We start from the raw sequence: 17,675 nt of genomic DNA, 5'->3' as shown, positions 1-17,675 counted from the left end.
TTTCTTCTGGGGCTTTGAAACCTATTGATATCTGCTTGATTAGAACCGGTTCTCGGCGATATTGAAAATCAAACATGTATAGCTTCGCATTACAGACAATTTTCTATGAATGTTAACATAAAAATCATAAAATTAAACCAATTTTGTTAGCCCTAAGGGACCAAAGGATCTTATAATTTTGCATTTTAAATCCGCAGAAAGCTTTCAAATATAACATGCGATACATAACTATTCCTAGCCCTTTCTCCGTGCAATATGTAAGTTGAAGAGTTGTTATGTGTTATTGCTGAAAAGAAGGGAGAAAAGTGTTCTTACAAATTAGCTTAACAATATCTACCAACATAAGCTAACCTATATGATAGGTATACCTATTAAAAGATTGTAAATTGGTGGTGGTTAGCGTAATTTTTTCGGGAGGGTATAGGTCCCCACTTCCAAAAATAATCATAAACCTTCTTAGGAGAAGCTACATCGTAAAGTAGAACCATATTGGTTCATCGGTTAGCGAGATCATTCAGTAAAGACACACATACACGATATGTTGCTTAGGATATAATACTTTTATTTCGATATGATGAAAATCTTTTTAAACCTTTACATATGTAACTATTTTTGTTCAACGGCTTTATGAGAACACCTAAAGGATGCTGTAAGGCCAAATTTAATGTTAAAAATTAAAAAAATGCTTCCTACAATTATTTTATTTTATTGTATTTTTTTCCGCACTATCACAAATTGTGCATTTTTTTAACTTTAAAAAGCGAAGTATTTTAACATTTAGGCTTAGTCCATACGTCCGTAAAGGATAGCTCTTATTGTAAATTTGGGCATGTTAGAATTAACCAATTGATTTCAAACATAGCAATGAATCATAGCATAATGAGGGGAGGGAGAGAGGACATTGGGTTAAAAACTACACTGGCCCCTAAAGTTTTGTAAATAGGTTTTAACTTTTATTGAATCAAATACTTCGTGGACCTTCACCAAATGTTGATTGGATGGTACAAAGTAGTAGTTCTATATTTTTTCCTACAATATTGATAAACAAAAGTTAACATCTTTTTTATAGATTTTAACGGACAAACGGACAGACATCGTATTAAGAAATAAATTATTTGCGGAAAACTGTCAAAATAAAATCAGACAAAATATGTTTTTGTGTAAAAATTAATTTAGATAGAAAAGGTATTTCCTTAAGAATGTGTTTGTGTGTGTGTGTGTGTGTGTAAATTCATGTAAATCAAAATAACATTCCATTGATTTGCCACAAGTATTAAATAAACGTTGTCTAAGGAATTAAAGACGTACACTTAAAATTTTGGAATTTCCTGTTAAAAGCTAAATACATTAGGGAGGATTGTCACTAAATATCTCACAAACGGCTGTTGTTTTTATGGTTGTCCTTGGAAGGTTATACAAGTTTAAGGTTACATGAAATGGGGAAGTAAAATTTAGAACCCAATTTCCCGTAATTGAATTTTTTTCAATTTCACTATAAAACAAGTATGGCAACATCCATAACACCTAAGTATGCATGAAGTAATTGATAAACTTACTAGCTTTCATCAACATATACAGAAGTATTTAACAATCTATAATAAACGTACTAATTATAATAATCAACAGATACAAAAGTATTTAACAATCTTGTCAAGCACAAGATTGAATAATTCTCCTAAAATATTATGAATAAAATTAGTCCATGATAGTAAAAAATGCCCTGTATTTTATTACTAAATTAATTCTTTAAGTTTTTCGTATTAAGGACAGAATAACCAAACAAAATTTTAAACAGATTAGAAGTTTTTCTTGCTATAATACCTTCCTTAAAGGAAACATAGAAGCGTAGCAACACTTTAAACTGGGTAATTCAGTTTTTTTGAATGTCTGTAAGTCACTCGGCCAATCTTAGTAAGTATAAATGTGTATTACATTTCTGTTTGATGTCAGAATAATTCTAAAATACAAATTGTAATAAATTGAATATATATTAAATCACATTTTGCAAAATAATATCAGTAGACGGATAAGTAAAGCGGTATACTTGAGCAATTGACTCTTTTAGAAAAGACCAGGGGCGTCCAAGCTTTTTTAATTTTGGGGGGGGGTAATTCATTTTTTTTTGGGGGGGGGGGGTAAAATGGTAAAATTTTTTTTACCCCCCCAAAATTTTTACCCCGGGGGTAAAATTTGCTTGGGGGGGTAATTACCCCCCCCTGAAATCTGTTGGCAGGGGTAAATTTAGTTTACCCCCCCAAAATTTACCCCCGGGGTAAAATTTTTAGGGGGGTAATTTAAATTTTATTAAATATATATGTAGTATTAAAAATGCGCGCGAAGCGCGCAAAAAATTTTTTTATTAGAGATTTTTTATTTTGGAGGGGTATTTACCCCCCCAAAATTGTATGGGGGGGGTAAATACCCCCTCCCAAATGGTTGGGGGTGCCTACGGCACCCCCAGGGTAGGGGTAAATTTTAAATGGGGGGGGGGGTAATCGCCCCATTACCCCAACCCTTGGACGTCTATGAGAAAAGATATTACAAAAATTAAATAATTAAGATTGTTATTTTATAAATAAAGACTTTTTGTCTGAATGATATTTTTGTGAAAGAGATTTTTGCAACAAAATTTAATATTTCCTTCTTAAAAATTTGCAGCTTCTCGTTAGGTTTCATCTTAATTTATCATCCAATCATCATTAAGTCAAACTTGGTTTTGCTTGTTATAATATTTTGACTAGCGGAAAAGTCAAATAATTTAGTTTTTTTTTAACGTAGAAACGTTTCTGAGCCATAATGAAAAATTATGTATAGCATCGAAATAAGACAATTTTCCACAAATGATAAAATAATACCAGTTTTGTTAGACCGGCATTTTTTCCCTCAGGGATAACAAAACCGGTTTTAATCTTTAAATTTTTCATTTTAGTATCCGCGGAAAGCTGTCTATAATACGATTTTAAAATAACTATTATCTATTTTTGTGAAACACTTGTGTTTAATACTTTATATTACTGTTATTTGAAACACTATTACAACATCTGCATCCCAAGCTTCGCTCTCATGTGTTGTGTACGTTGTCTTCCTTGTTAATCTAACACACAATATGTTTTGTTTCTTTTTTCAACCTTTTTTTTATGTCATTTGTTGAGGTTTTTGTTGGTGTGAACGTGTGTGTGTGTGTGTGTGTGTGTGTGTGTGTGTGTGTGTGAGTATTGGTGTGTATGAGTGTGTGTGTGATGTTTGCAAAATCCATCTGTTGTGCTTTACTGTTCTTTCGACCCTTCTGATACTATTAATTATAATTATTATGAACACAACTGCTCTATAGCTAACTTTAAAAAATAAGGGAAAAGACGTCTCTTAGTTTAATCATAGTTCTAACTATTGTTTCTCTCTATTTTTAAGATTCTTCAATTTTTCTCAATAATTAGCAAAAGTGCCACTTATATAGCTTTTAATTATTGCTGGTTAAGTTGGATAACAGTGGATCTTAAGGGATAAGACAATAAGCGATAAATATAAGCACATGCTGAATAATCATGAATAATCAACAGTGTGGCTGAGAACCACGGGATATTAATCGGTTTCGATGTCATACTGGAAAAGAATAAAAGAATTTTCGCCGCTTTGAATTTCATTTTATCCTGATTAAGATATTATTTATCACAAAGGACAATAATGCTATTAAATATAATTTTTAGTAGGGTGCACTTTTAAGCTAACAATTAACGGGGGATAAAAAAAAACAAGGAAATAATGGTACTAAATAGGGCCGGCAATAAGACTTATACAGATTTTTAGCAGCGAAGCTACTCTATAAAGCACTGCGTCTGTTCGTCAGTCTGTAACGCTTTCATAGGAAATTTATTTTCTAAGCTGCTATTCAAAATAGACAATTAATTGCTGATTTTGTTTTGAAGATTTCCTATACCAAAAATTATCCAGTATCTTATTTGCTTTAAGTCTTGATGCAAAACATAAACATAATTTAAATATCTGACAGCTTTCTTGATCACTGAACATTTGCTCTGTAACTATAATGTATGTTTGTCCTTTCTTCATTTGTTTGTATTTCTCTACTTATGAATGTTTCATCCTTGTTTAATTTCTGCTTGTATTTGAGCATAGAATCTACGTAAAAATCAGATATTTTCGCCTTTGAATTGATATACATACAACGTTAAAACCTAGTTATTTAGAAGCTACGCTACTATTTCTAATACAATGGATATAGAATACGTGGATATATTGACAGAGGAAATTCGTAAATAATTTGTTGCTAATATGAACTCCATTTAATGAATAGTTCGTTCATCCAGTAGGAGGGGAAGGTATAGGGTAACTCAATCGCAACATCCAAATAATTATACATCGATAACTTATACCTAACTTTCGTCATTTTAAAATATACTTTATTTTATGTGAGAAGCTATACCTTATAGAATATTGCTTGTTCTATAAATGACAGTAAGGGTTATAGAATAGTGAAAAATTAGGCGGAAACCAAAAACTGTTAAACTTGGTGCCTACTTCTGTCATTTTAAAATAATTAAACAAAAAAAAACATTCATGGATATACTAACTATATATCTTTTTTAGTTGCTTCAAAACTAAATTTAGGGTTGAAAAGAGCGGTAAAAGGCAATATAAAAAATCTATATTAAAAAGGAGAATGGCGTCTGTCTGTCCTAGGCTAATTTCTTTGGGGAGAGAGACTCCCCCATCCTAAAAAAATGTAAATCCTAAATAAATATATTGTATATATGCTACAAAATCCTCTAAAAACAATACTAAAAAAAAATTTTGGACTATTTGCTCAAGATAGCCAGTGCAAAACATTTGTTTATCGCATCGTATTATAGATAGCTTTCCGCGAATATTAAAATGAAAAATTTTAAGAAAAACCGGTATATCTGATTTTATTTTGATATTCGTGGATGTAATACAATTCAATACATAATTCTTCAGTATGTCTGAGAGCCAGTTCTAATCCTGCGGATATTAATCGGTTCCGAAGCCGAACTAGAAAAAGCTTTACTCGTCCTTTATCTCTAAAAAGCTTCATTATTTAATGAATAATCAATGTTCTCTATTGTTCTAATGTGAGTAATATTTACTTACATAAAATGTAAACCCACAAACAGTTAGAAAAATAAACCTTGTTTTACTTTGTGCAAGAATACTTTTTTGCAATTTGATTGAATGCTTATTTTTTTACACGAAGCTTTTTTACACTTAGTAGTCAACATGTCTTACTGAATATAGAAATTTTACTTGTTGATTAAAATAGTTGAAAAAGATTCATATAACAATATGGTATTTTCACACTTATTTTGCCCATTGCATTGGTGCCTTTTAAATAAACTTCGCCTTAGACAGCTTTCCGCGAATATCAAAATAAAACAAATATACGATCAAAACCAGTTCTTAAAGTTTCGAGCTAACAAAACTGGTTTTAAAGTTATGATTTATATTATAATATTCGTAGAAAACTTGATAAAATACAATACGATTCATGATTTTTAAATATGGCTAAGAACGTATCCAGCGGATATCAATCAGTTTTGAAGCCAGAGTTTAAAGAAAAGATTGATATTTGCCCTGATGTAAGATTTGGTAAACCATAAATGATTGTTGCAGTGGTGCAATTATTTTAGTAGTTCCCCTCATGACGCGTTTAGGTCCAAAAACAAACCTTTTTAGAGACGATCTTTGGTGCTTATTTTAGGTTAGGTTAGGTTAAATAAAGGTCAGAAGAGCCCTTTAGAGCTAGATCTCCCCACAAGGACTTAAAAATGTTTATTTTATATGAAAAAAAGGAGGCTTGGTGGGTTGTTTGTGATCCACAATTAGGTTTGAATGAAAGCACCATCATTTCAAAAGCAAAGATACACCTATTTTATGTCCAAACGCTTTTCTGAAGTTGAAATTCTAGAATATGAATTGAAAGAATTAAATAGAAAAAGAATCAATTGATAAAAATGTCATAATTGCACTTTTAAGACATAAGAATCTAGATATTTAACAATCCTATTATAAAAAAAAAATTGTAATGAGAGTTTATTGTCTTAAACTTAAGACCTCAATAACTTATGAGCACATTGGGTTCATGTTTTGTCTAAGCTTCACATAGGTTTTGTGATGGTTTTAGGCTATTTATTTTTTGTCTTCATTTTTTTGCTTTTGGATGGTTTTATACTATTTTTCTAGCCCCTGGTTATGTTTAATTCAGTAAAAGGAATCTTTTTTTATGATTTAGAGAATCTTAAAAGTTTTATTGTCTGACTTTGAAGATTTCCCCGGCAAAAATTTTGGGTCACTAAATTACTGTCCATTCCTCAGATCCTATTGTTATTAAAATTTTAAAATTACAGTGCAATTTATGCTTTCAATAATATGTAATTATACTGTGATTTAAATAAAACTTTTGAATCATAGAAATGAGGAAATTCAAGAAGAATTCAAAATATTTAGAATATATCACACACAAAAAAATACATTGCTAGAAAGCACATTAAAAATAAATAAAAGAGAAAATATTATGCAACCCTTTATTTAATGCTGGATCTAGTGCAGTTAGTGCAGGTAATTACGATCCTGGTAACGATTATATCAAGAAATCTATGAACTTAGGCTGCTATCCTCCAAACGGCCGTGCGTGCCATGCTTTTTAGTGTTTATAAACAACTATCGGCTGCTTACCTAGCACCTAGCGGCACTTTATTCGAAGAATGAGGTAATGGGAAGAAAACTGCATATAACCACCTTTTGTGAAGCTTTCCTAAAATGAACACCTCAATCTGTTCAGAAGTCATCAAGATCTTAATGAACTCATTACTAAAACATTTCTACTTTATTTATTAGGATAATTAAGAGGTTTAAAAAAAAATTTCAAAATAATTCTTTTAGAAATATTTTCAGTTTCAGTTTAAAAAGAACAATCTAACATTTTATTTTATGATATGGTACAATATAAGTTTAAATAGCTTTTTAATGGTTAAATTGTCTTGAAATGTTAACCACTGTAATCCAACTAGTAATGACAATTTGTCTAAAGTAGTGCGGCAATAACAAGTGTAAATTAAGTGTTATACAGTAAAAAGGGGGATGTAAAAAGACAAAATAGTATCTTAATAGGACGATTCATAGCGAAATAAGTAAAAATTTTAGAATATCACAATAAAAAATTAAATTTCCATTTTTGAAACTTTAAAATTCCGACAATAAAACAAAAGTTTATATTAGCGTCACATTGACTCGATCAGAAGGACGTACAGATATACACCAATTATAGAGTATTAGAGTTACAAATAAAAATAACAATTTGTCTAAAAGAATAACAATCCTAACAATAAAATTATGATTTATGATAATTATTTAACGTGTTATCACCAGATATAGTTAGTTACCACTCCGGGGTATAATCTACAACTGAACTCAACTCTGGTGAGTGTGTGTGTGTGTGTGTGTGTGTGTGTGTGTGTGTGTGCGTGTCAGAGAACTGCGGACGGACGGACAGACGGACCGATGGATGGATGGATGGGTCTATATGACTGACTTTTCTTGGTTAACTTTCATTCAGGCTAAATATTAAATAGCTAGATTTTTAATGTATTTAACCTTAATTAAGTAATTTAATAAAAAAAAATAAAATGTTTTTAAAAGCAAAGCAGTTTTATAATTCCAGATGTCCATCTTTTGGGTGAAATGTAAACTAAGCTAATTATTAAAATGATCTACTCTATATGTATATAAAATGTTATTTGTTAAGATGGTTAAGTGAAATTCTTTTAGTTTTATAAACAATTATTATCTTAGATTACAAATTAACATATATCTACATTTAATTTAACCAATTAGAATATACTCTTCTTAAATTAATATAAATATGTATAGATTAATCAAAGAAATTACACTCTTTTCAATTGAAAAAAATTTATATGCTGTTCTACAAATTGATAGTTTTGTGTGCATATTATTTTTGTTCTTTCTCCACTGAAGTTCTAAGTAAAAATTCTACCGCAAACTAATCAAAGTATGTCTAGCGTTGTACGCATTCTTTGCGTATCAAGATATTATAAAATATAGACAATGTTGTCCATAAGTAATGCATTTATTCCCAGGTAACATCTTTTACAAGAAAATTTTGGGGAAAAAGTGATTATTAAAACTATAATTAAAGTCAAAATACAAAAATTTAACGTTTTATCAACATTATCAATAAACTGCTTAATATGACTTTTTACTTATTAATTTCTCTAATTAATTTTTTTATTTGTTTTTAAGCTATTTCTCTCTTTTTCGTTAATCTTACTTATTTATGTCTTTTTTTTTCATTTGATCTTTTCGATTTATTTTTTATTTTTTGAAATAAGTTATTAAGTATAAAATGCAGCACTAGCATCTAGGAGCTGTATTCGTTGAGAAGAGATAGTGTAGAAATATAGCACAAAACTATCCAAAGTTTTTATTTACCTATTAAAATAACATAGCCCTATAACATTAGTGTATTTTCTCAGTAGTTAACAAGTATATATTAAGATCTTAACGGACAAAAAAAACTTACCACTGCACTGTATACTATGGGATAAAATAGTTCATAGCGCATTTTCTTTTCACCTACTTCATAACATTGACCTCTAATATATAAGTTAAATAGAAGACACACAGACACCCACACAAACAAACACACAAACAGACAACGAACTTTATTATACAATATGCAGTAGTTAGGCCATATTAAAATTGTCCATCAAATAAAACCAAAATACAAAAGTTACGTAAGACCTTTTTTATAGTAGCGAAGCTACTCTATAATGGACTTTGTCTGGCAGTTCTAGATTTCGTCCTACGTAACGCATTGTGTAAACACTTCAATATTCTGTAAATCACTTCGTAATTTTTAAGTTAGAACCTGCAATTGGGCTTGATGATATCCATGGTTAATAAAAATAAAATAAAAACTATGTCTTTCAATTTATTTAACTTTAATTTATAATTAAATTTTGCTAAATACCCATTTTAGCTGAAAAATAAAACCACTGTATCATATGATAATAGTACAGAGAGTAAAATTATTATAAAATTAAACAATGAAAATATATGAGAAATAGTAAGAAATATGAAAGCTAGGGCGTATATACTATCTTAAATTAGGGTATAGGTACTTGAATATTGAACTTTGTCTGTGTGTAACGAAGGATCTCGCTGACCGTTGAACCGATATGGTTCTCCTTAACAGTGAAGCTTCTTATATGTAGGTCCAGGTCGATCGGTTAGTGAGATCTGAAGCTACAGTCACATATATACACAGACAGGTATCCTATTACTTTTTTTGTAAAAATTATAGTCTACCTATTTTCAGTATATGGTTCTTATTCTTTTTGTAAACACCCTTTGCATACGCCAGTCGCATGAAAGCCATTAAACCGATCAAATTTCCCGCTCTATTGCACAAAAATGCATAAACAGAAAAACAGAAAGACAGAAAGAGAGGACGAGAGAGAGAGAGAGGGAGGGAGAAACAGAGAATGAGACAGAGAGAGAGAGAGAAAATGGTCGAGGGAGAGACAGAGAGGGAGAGACGGAGGGAGCGAAAAGTGAGCTACTTATCAAAATGATAATTAGAGAAAATTGAAGAAAGAAGAATGAGAAATATTCAACAATGCTTGATTTATTTTCTTATGTGTACTTATGCATTCAAATTAAAAAGAAAGAAAAAATGATAAAGTTTTAAAATTTAAATATTAAAATTTTTCAACTTTGTTCTTAGTATCGCTTATGGTAGTTGTCATCCTTGTTTACCACTTAATCTGTATACTAAGTTAAAACATATAAAGTTAGGTTCGGTTGTCAATTGTTTGTTTATTACTGTATATCATGTTAGGTTAGGTTATGTTGTTGAGTAGTCCCGTAAGGTTAGAGCATCGCAGAAATAGGCAATTGCAGGCTTAGGGCCTCCCGCAGGGTGATAAACACCATCCTTCCCCTATATATTCAAATATTATTTCAATATTAAGGAAAAAGGGTTCAGTGCTCGATAGACAATTTGAGAGCAAGCATGTGGGTTGAATTCCTTTAAGCCAATAAATTGGCATACGGTATATCATATATTTTGTAAATCATTTCAGCTATATTGTTTGAAAGTTTACAGAAATATTTCAACAATAAAAATTGTTATAATTCAATTAAATTTATAAATTTTCCGAATGAAAACAAAGAAGTTTAAAACAATTATCAACACAACTAAACATTATATCATAATTTTCACAAAAGCAAAGAAAGGTAAAACAAGGATGACTGACAATATCAATCAAAGCGAAGCTAACAAAACATAAAAAACGGAATATCAACTTAAAAGTAAAAACAAAAATGTATCTAAACCTTTTGCAAAATTGCATGAATACAGGATTTTGTTTAAAGACATACTTACATTTATAACTTGATTAAATAGATGCTTCGCTTTAAAAATTGTATTTTCTTGTCCTAGGAATCACTGTTAAAAGAATTAAATTAATAGGATAATTATATCATACAAAAAAATCAGCATGTTTAAAATGGACGTATGGACTTTCAATAAACGAATCTAAAGTTATTACACTTTCAAAATGGTACCTTATTGTTTCAGGAATTATCAAACACAGATTTAAATCGATAGGAAAATTCTAACAAATTCTAAATTACGGAAAAATCAAACATTTAAGATTATTCATATAAAATAATCTCCTAATTAATAAAATAAAGGTTTTTTTATTCCTATCTGTACTATCACTCTGCGGTAATCTAACAACCTTTACTTTACATAACCCAAACTATAAAGGAAATAAAAAAATATGTTTTTATAAGCGAAGTTTTTCTTTAATTAGGGTATAAACGTCCGAACACCCGTTTGTACGTAACGGTTAGATCTTTTACCGTTAGATTAAAATTATGCTTATCTTAAGTTTTGACACTCTAAAAGTGTTCATGTCCGTTTATTGTACCCCTTTTGATTTCGGAGCTTCGCTTCTATGAATTTTTTCATCCATGTTAAGTTAAAGTTAGTTTGTGGTCTATATATGATAGGTAGGAACTAACTTCAAATTTATATTAGATTAATTTTGGTGAAAAAAGAAAAAATAGTGAATCTAAGGTTAAAAGAAATAACTTTCTTAGGCAATGTGTCAGGGCGGGAGGGGTCAATGGGATGTTTATTACACTAGTCCCATAAGTTTTATAATAACGTATTCTTATTCGTTGCCTTACCAGTTTCTGGACTTACATAGAAGTTTAATTGGTTGGTTCATTAAGTTAAGGTCCAAACGTTTAAAACACTAATTATAAACACAGAAGGGGTTATTTTGGGTATCATCATTGGAGATCAATTAATCCTCCATTGTCTTATCCCTAAAGATCCCTGCAACGTTTGGATTTTTAAATGCAGTGTCTGACTTTTTTACACAAAAAAGTACTTTTTGGTGGTGAATGACTTAATGTGTATAATTTTAGATAGTCAGCAGGCGTACAGGGATATATCAATTAGAGATAAATATGTTTTCTAAAATAACATGGTATGACTTTTATTTGCTTCGCCCGTAGCCTCCAGGGGAAGGTGATGTAGTTGAGAAAAATAGCTTAAAATCCCCCAAAGACAATTATTAAACTTTATTGAAAACTATAACCCAATTGAACAAGAAATTTATTTCTATATTATAGGTTGAATGTTCATATTTATGTATTGAAATTCCCAGTGACATATCCCTTAATCCCTGAATAGCAGAAGAAAGATTTTTGCAGCGTAGTTACTCTAAACTTTAAATAATTAAAGAAACAGTATTTTTTTGTTAAAATACTGTTTCTATTAATATCCTAATAATATTTTACAAAAAGACTATCAAAGCTCTTAATCCTATTATATAAAGTAGTAAGGTTTTTTTGTCTAGAGCTCAAGATCTCAATAAAAAATGTACATCATCATCCCTGGTTTGGTATTAGAATGTACTATGTGAGTGTTTGAAAACTGTATCATACCACGCTAATACAAAGCATAATAAGAGGACACTTTATAACGTACTTTTTTATTCTATATTAATAATAAAATATTTATACTTTAGATCTTTTTTTTATTCTTAGAAATTAATTAACATTAATTAAATATATAATTTAATTAATGTTTATAGTTAAAAGTTAATATAAAGATTATGTGATGTTTTTCAATATATTACAACATTATAAAAAAAATTAAGGTATTTTTGTTTGTGCGTTAAGATCCACCACAGAACCATTTGAGTTCTTCATTTTAGAGAAATTTTGGACATATCTCCTGGTATGGTTTTAGACTATATTATTAATAAATTGAAGTCTTAGGGTGATTTTTGCACCTAGTCTTATAGACGTGTATAATTTGTGAGAAAATATTAGCCATGTTTTAAAATACTTTTCTTATTGGGAAGCAAATTTAAAAAAAAAACTGATAACATTGTTAAACAGGTATGAAAGCATATGACTTTCCCATTAGGTCAATGAAATGTTTCTTGCAGGGCGAAAAATGAAAAAAAAAGTATAAGAGAAGGAATCATAAAAAAAGGTTTATTGTATGAAGGGGTATTTACAAGTTTCAACTGGATTTACCCCCTGGCACATGAGCGTAACTACTCTATATGTAACTTTTCATTTAGATTATCAAAATCTAAAGGGTGTTTTATCCCAGTAAGACATTTAATCAGGATTATTCTAGTTTTACCCCTTGGCGAGATTAATTGATATATAAGTAGTTAGATGTTGCATCAGATTTCATGTACTCTGGTAAAGTAATACTAGCAGCTGGCTAAATAACCGATACCCCATATCCACATCATTTACCTCATCACATCCTGTCCTACTTGATGAACGAACTGACCAATAAATGAGGTTAATATTAGTAACCTAATTGGACGACAAATTTTACCCTGTCAATATATCCACTTATCATATATCCATGGCGCGATCACTAATTTAGGCAATTATAGACAAAATTGGAGATTTTTTCAATAATTTTGTAAATCTTTGTCTATACTAAGTTTCAGTTTGACTATTGACTAACAGAGAAAAAAGTATAACTTTAAAACAACAATAGCGCAAAAATCATGAAAATCTTAAAAAAAAACAAAAAAACATTTACAGTAACTAATAATTGAATCATAATATAACAATTTTGGGGTATAGTCCCTTTCGTAACATCGCACCTTATGGGGCGATTCTCCGTATTTTTCACCGTAGCTTTTCTCCTATTTCTAGCCCCTGCGGGGGGCTCTAACCCTGCGGGGCCAATCACCTAACCCAATATAACATAACCTAACCTAAAATAACCTATAAAAAGCCATTTTAAAATTACGACGAATCGCCCCTTATGGGGCGATGTTACTATTCCCTAATTTTGAAACAAGAAAATTTTTAATGAAAAATCATAATTAAGTCATTTTAGCAGACAGACGGACGAAACTATGGATAAGCGAACAAAATAAATTGTGAAGTGTATTTGATACTAATAAAATGAGTTAAACTGCCGCACAACCTTTCAAATTAAAATTATTCCTACCAATAAAATAATTAAAAAGTGTAAAGAGATATAACACGAATGATAATATCCATAAGTGGCGAAGCACTGAATCTTATGAATAGAAATAGGATATGAAGAAAACAAACCCAAAACCAAAGTAACGTATTAAGAAGACGCGCAATGCTAATAAATCCGGAAAATTGTTATTTAAAAGTAACTTCATCTGCAAATAAACTTTAAATAACCTTTTAATCAACATAGAATTGAAATGAAATCACATTATCAATAGGCTAAGGTGATTTTGATTATGATTCCTCAAATAATCATAAAAATAAAAAAATAACATCAATGATATAAATACAGTATGTGCAAAATTTTATTAAAGCTTTCTTTATCTATAATATGTATAAACATGAAAATCATATAGAAATCTATTTTTTTTTCTATATTACAAAAACTTCCAGAAAAAAACATCAAATATTTATATAAAAAAAATGTAAGTTAACAAGGATGACAACATCCATAAAAGCGAAGCAATGAAACGGTAGGACAAACGGACATTAACACTTGTATAGTGTCTGAACTGAATAATAAGAATATAAAAGTATAATAGTCCAAGCAAAATTGTAAGTAAATTTGTTGAAAAACTGCTTAATATAGGATAATGTTTATTGACATACTTACATTTTTAGGACTGGATTAGAGAGTTGCTTTGCTTATAATATTGTTCTTTGTTGTCCCAGGAATCAATATACCAAAAATCAGATCAAACGGATAATTAGATCACATAAAAATTTGTTGTTAAAAAAGTAGAAAATCAACATTTTAAAATGGACGTACGGACATTCTGGTACTGATTTTAGAGTTGTTGCTACGCTTACTAAATCGTACCCAACTACTATAGGAATCATCATGCAAAGTTTGAAATCGATAGGACAATTCTGACATGCCTAAATTAACGAATAAAAGCTATCTATCTCGGACGGACGTACGGACTAACGGACGGACCGACCCTAATTATAGAAAAGCTTCGCTTTTAAAAATAGAAGCAGCTTAAAAGCTGCACTGAAAAAGTCCTAACGTCATGATACATTTTCTCATTTCCATGATACAGACGGACGGAAAAATACACATTGCAATTTATAGAGTAGCTTCGTTACAAAAGAACAGGACAATTCTAGATTTAGCTTTGCCTCCATGGCTAGAATAAAATACATTTGATTAATTTTATGGTTTAGTTTGTTTGTCAATAAAGGACCTAAAAACACAAAACATAATATCAAATATCCATTTTATAAATATAAGAGGCCAAAAAGTATTTCTTGAGTAGCTTCGTATTACTTTTTAAAAACACTAGTAGATTCGCCCCTACCCTGTGCGGGTTTTTTCCTACAGGCATAGGGAAATGTTGTTTTTATAATTCATATTTTCATATGTTTTTTTCATATTTTTTATAATTGTCAATATTTTTTATAATTCCTTATTTTTAATTTTTTTTAATGCCTTAAGAAATTTCTTTGCCTCAAGCTTTTTAGGGGCTTCACATCTACAGGGACAGGAAGGTTTCCCAATCTTTTTCAATTTAAAAAAAATTAGAAGAAGAAAAGAAACTACAAAAAAAATAATTAAATATAAAAGATATAACTTTTTTTTTTGGGGGGGGGGGGGAGGGTAATTTTCCTATTTTAGGTATTAAATATCTTAAATAGCTTAAAACCACCGCAGTACCAGTATATATTCCCTGAAGGCTTATTGATTTAAAAGTTACTGAAATCTTAAGCTTTAGAAAGACGGACAAACATCATTCTACTTTGTATTACAGAGGAACGCTTTTCCCCTGTTTTATGATAATTTTAAATTAAATCTAACAAAAAACTTAATGCACACATTAAAAAGATATATTACAAACACATTTTGATAATAGTTAAATACTTACTCATGGTGACTCGAACGCCTGATATAGCAGTGGTGTTGTTGTATGTTAGCCTTCTTCGTTCAAACTAACTTTAATAAAAGGGTTCGTGATAGCTTTTTAGAAAATTTCTCTCTCTCTCTCTTCCTATTTTCCCCATAAATAATGCTTTCTCCCGACAACTAGATTTTTTTGTGAATTCTCAAAAATAGGTTTGGAATTCATTTTGGGGGATTTCTATCTCTCCCATTTCTAGCTTGCTTTCATCTGGCTCTCTTATACTCTTTCTTCCTATTCTTGGCATAAGTTATGTTTTCTTCTTACCATACATTTAATATTGCTTTGTAAATTCCCATATCCTGGTATTTAAAGATATCTTAAGGAAACGATAAAAACGATAAATTGATGTACATACTACATATTTAATTGAAAATTTACAAAATTACCCCTTCTATAGAATACAATTATTGCTGGAAAACTTGGACTGCTAGTTTAAGCCAACTAAATAAGATTTAATTAAAGTCCACATGAGTTTTCAAGGCAACGAATAAAAAGTGTTTGAAAACTTTGGGTACCCGTAAAATTTACAGTCCAATGTCTAATCTTTCCATGGGAATTTTAAAAATTATAACCACTTTTAGATTTCCATGTCTCACAGGAGGATTTTCTTTTTAGTAGCCAAGTTACTCTATAATTTACTCTGTCTTTCCGTTCGTCAGTTAGCTATTGCTCGATCATTTATTACCTTGGGATTTAAATATTCATTTATGCTAAATTTTGTTTTATTAAATAATTCATTTTTTCTCTCTTTCTTTCTCTTTGAACTTTCTATATATGTTTTTAATCTTTCAAAGATTTTTGTAATTCACTGTTTAAAGTTGTATACATGACATAATCATATCAGCATCTAGTTTTATCTCCATACGTCATACATGTCATGTCAATGGCCAATCAGACACACTAATCTGTCTATATTGGAAAAGGAATTTTATGCAATAAAGTTTTTAATCGAGATAATTGAATTATTTAATGATGTAAATTGACGGAGTTAGTATTTGTACCAGCATTTGTGTCCCTAAGGTGCTTCTCATTGTTTAAAGTTGCTTTTAACTTATTTTGCAAATTCTATGCTTACATAAGGTTAATCTTTAGAAATCCCATTTCTTTATTTGTGATTCCCCACTGCAAATAATTTATTGGCCTTTCTAATATATGTAGTTATAGGATATGTGGATATATTGACAGGGAGAAAGAGAGGAGTAGGTTTCTGGTAGAATCCGTAAAGGTTATGTGTTATAAGTTAAAAACAGTAGTAGAACGATAAAAATTTATGTTAACTTTTTAAATTTTTTTGTCTATAGTTCTTTTCAATAAGAAATACACATATTTAGTGAATATTATCGTTCTACTACTATTTTTAAGCCTATAAACACACACTTTTACGGATTCCACCAGAAACCTACCCCTCTCTTTGTCGTTAATTTAGCATGCTAATAAAGACTTTACTTATTGGTCAGTTCGTTCATCCAGTAGAAGGGGACGGGGTAAAAGGGGTGGATGGAGCATATAATTATTATAGCCAGCAGCGAGCATCACATTATCCGAGTACATGCAAATCTGGTGCAACATAAAAGTATAATGCTATATCGATTTGTTTAAAGCTGCCTTTTACTTTATTTTGCAAATATAAGAGTAATCTTTAGAAATCCCATTTTCTTGTGATTCCCCATAACAAACAATTTCTTGGCCTTTCAAATATATACATATACTAGCGGCTTCGCCCCTAGCCTCTAGGGGCTTTGCCCCAAGAGACGACAACAAAAAAAATTCAAAAAAAAATAAGAAGAACTAAAGAAATCTTCTACAAAAGAAATTTTCTACAAAAGAAATCTTCTACAAAAGAATTCTTCTACAAAAGAATATTTCTACAAAAGAATTCTTCTACAAAAGAATATTTCTACAAAAGAATTCTTCTACAAAAAAAAAAAAAAAAAAAAATGGGGAGGATTTTTTTTGTTTTTGGGGGGGTTGGGGGTGTCCCACCCCCCAAGAAAATAGCTTAAAACCACCACAGGACCAATAGGTATATACCCTGAAGAGTAGAATCCAATCGGTTCAGCGGTTACCGAGATCTTAAGGGACAGACAGACGGACAGACATCAAGCTACTTTGTATTATAGATAGGGTGTGGCCATGGTTTTTCCTCACTATGATGACAAGGGTTTATTAACAAACGACCGTGGA

The 17,675-nt window shown here is 30.2% G+C and overlaps 1 long non-coding RNA gene across 1 annotated transcript in view; it reads right to left on the bottom strand.

The window, feature by feature from the left end:
- LOC145313796 (uncharacterized) overlaps positions 1–15,546 on the bottom strand; it is a 31,259-nt gene extending 15,713 nt beyond the window's left edge. Inside the window, exon 1 of the long non-coding RNA XR_013877489.1 lies at positions 15,456–15,546. This is a non-coding gene — a long non-coding RNA (uncharacterized LOC145313796). The remainder of the gene's footprint in view (positions 1–15,455) is intronic.
- Positions 15,547–17,675: the final 2,129 nt, after the last annotated feature.

Source organism: Acartia tonsa, chromosome 3, assembly GCF_053477335.1.
Source record: "Acartia tonsa isolate MP-2025a chromosome 3, ASM5347733v1, whole genome shotgun sequence".
NCBI lineage: Eukaryota > Metazoa > Arthropoda > Copepoda > Calanoida > Acartiidae > Acartia > Acartia tonsa.
The sequence above is the reverse complement of the archived record's forward strand: the minus strand, read 5'-3'. Positions and strand labels throughout refer to the sequence as shown.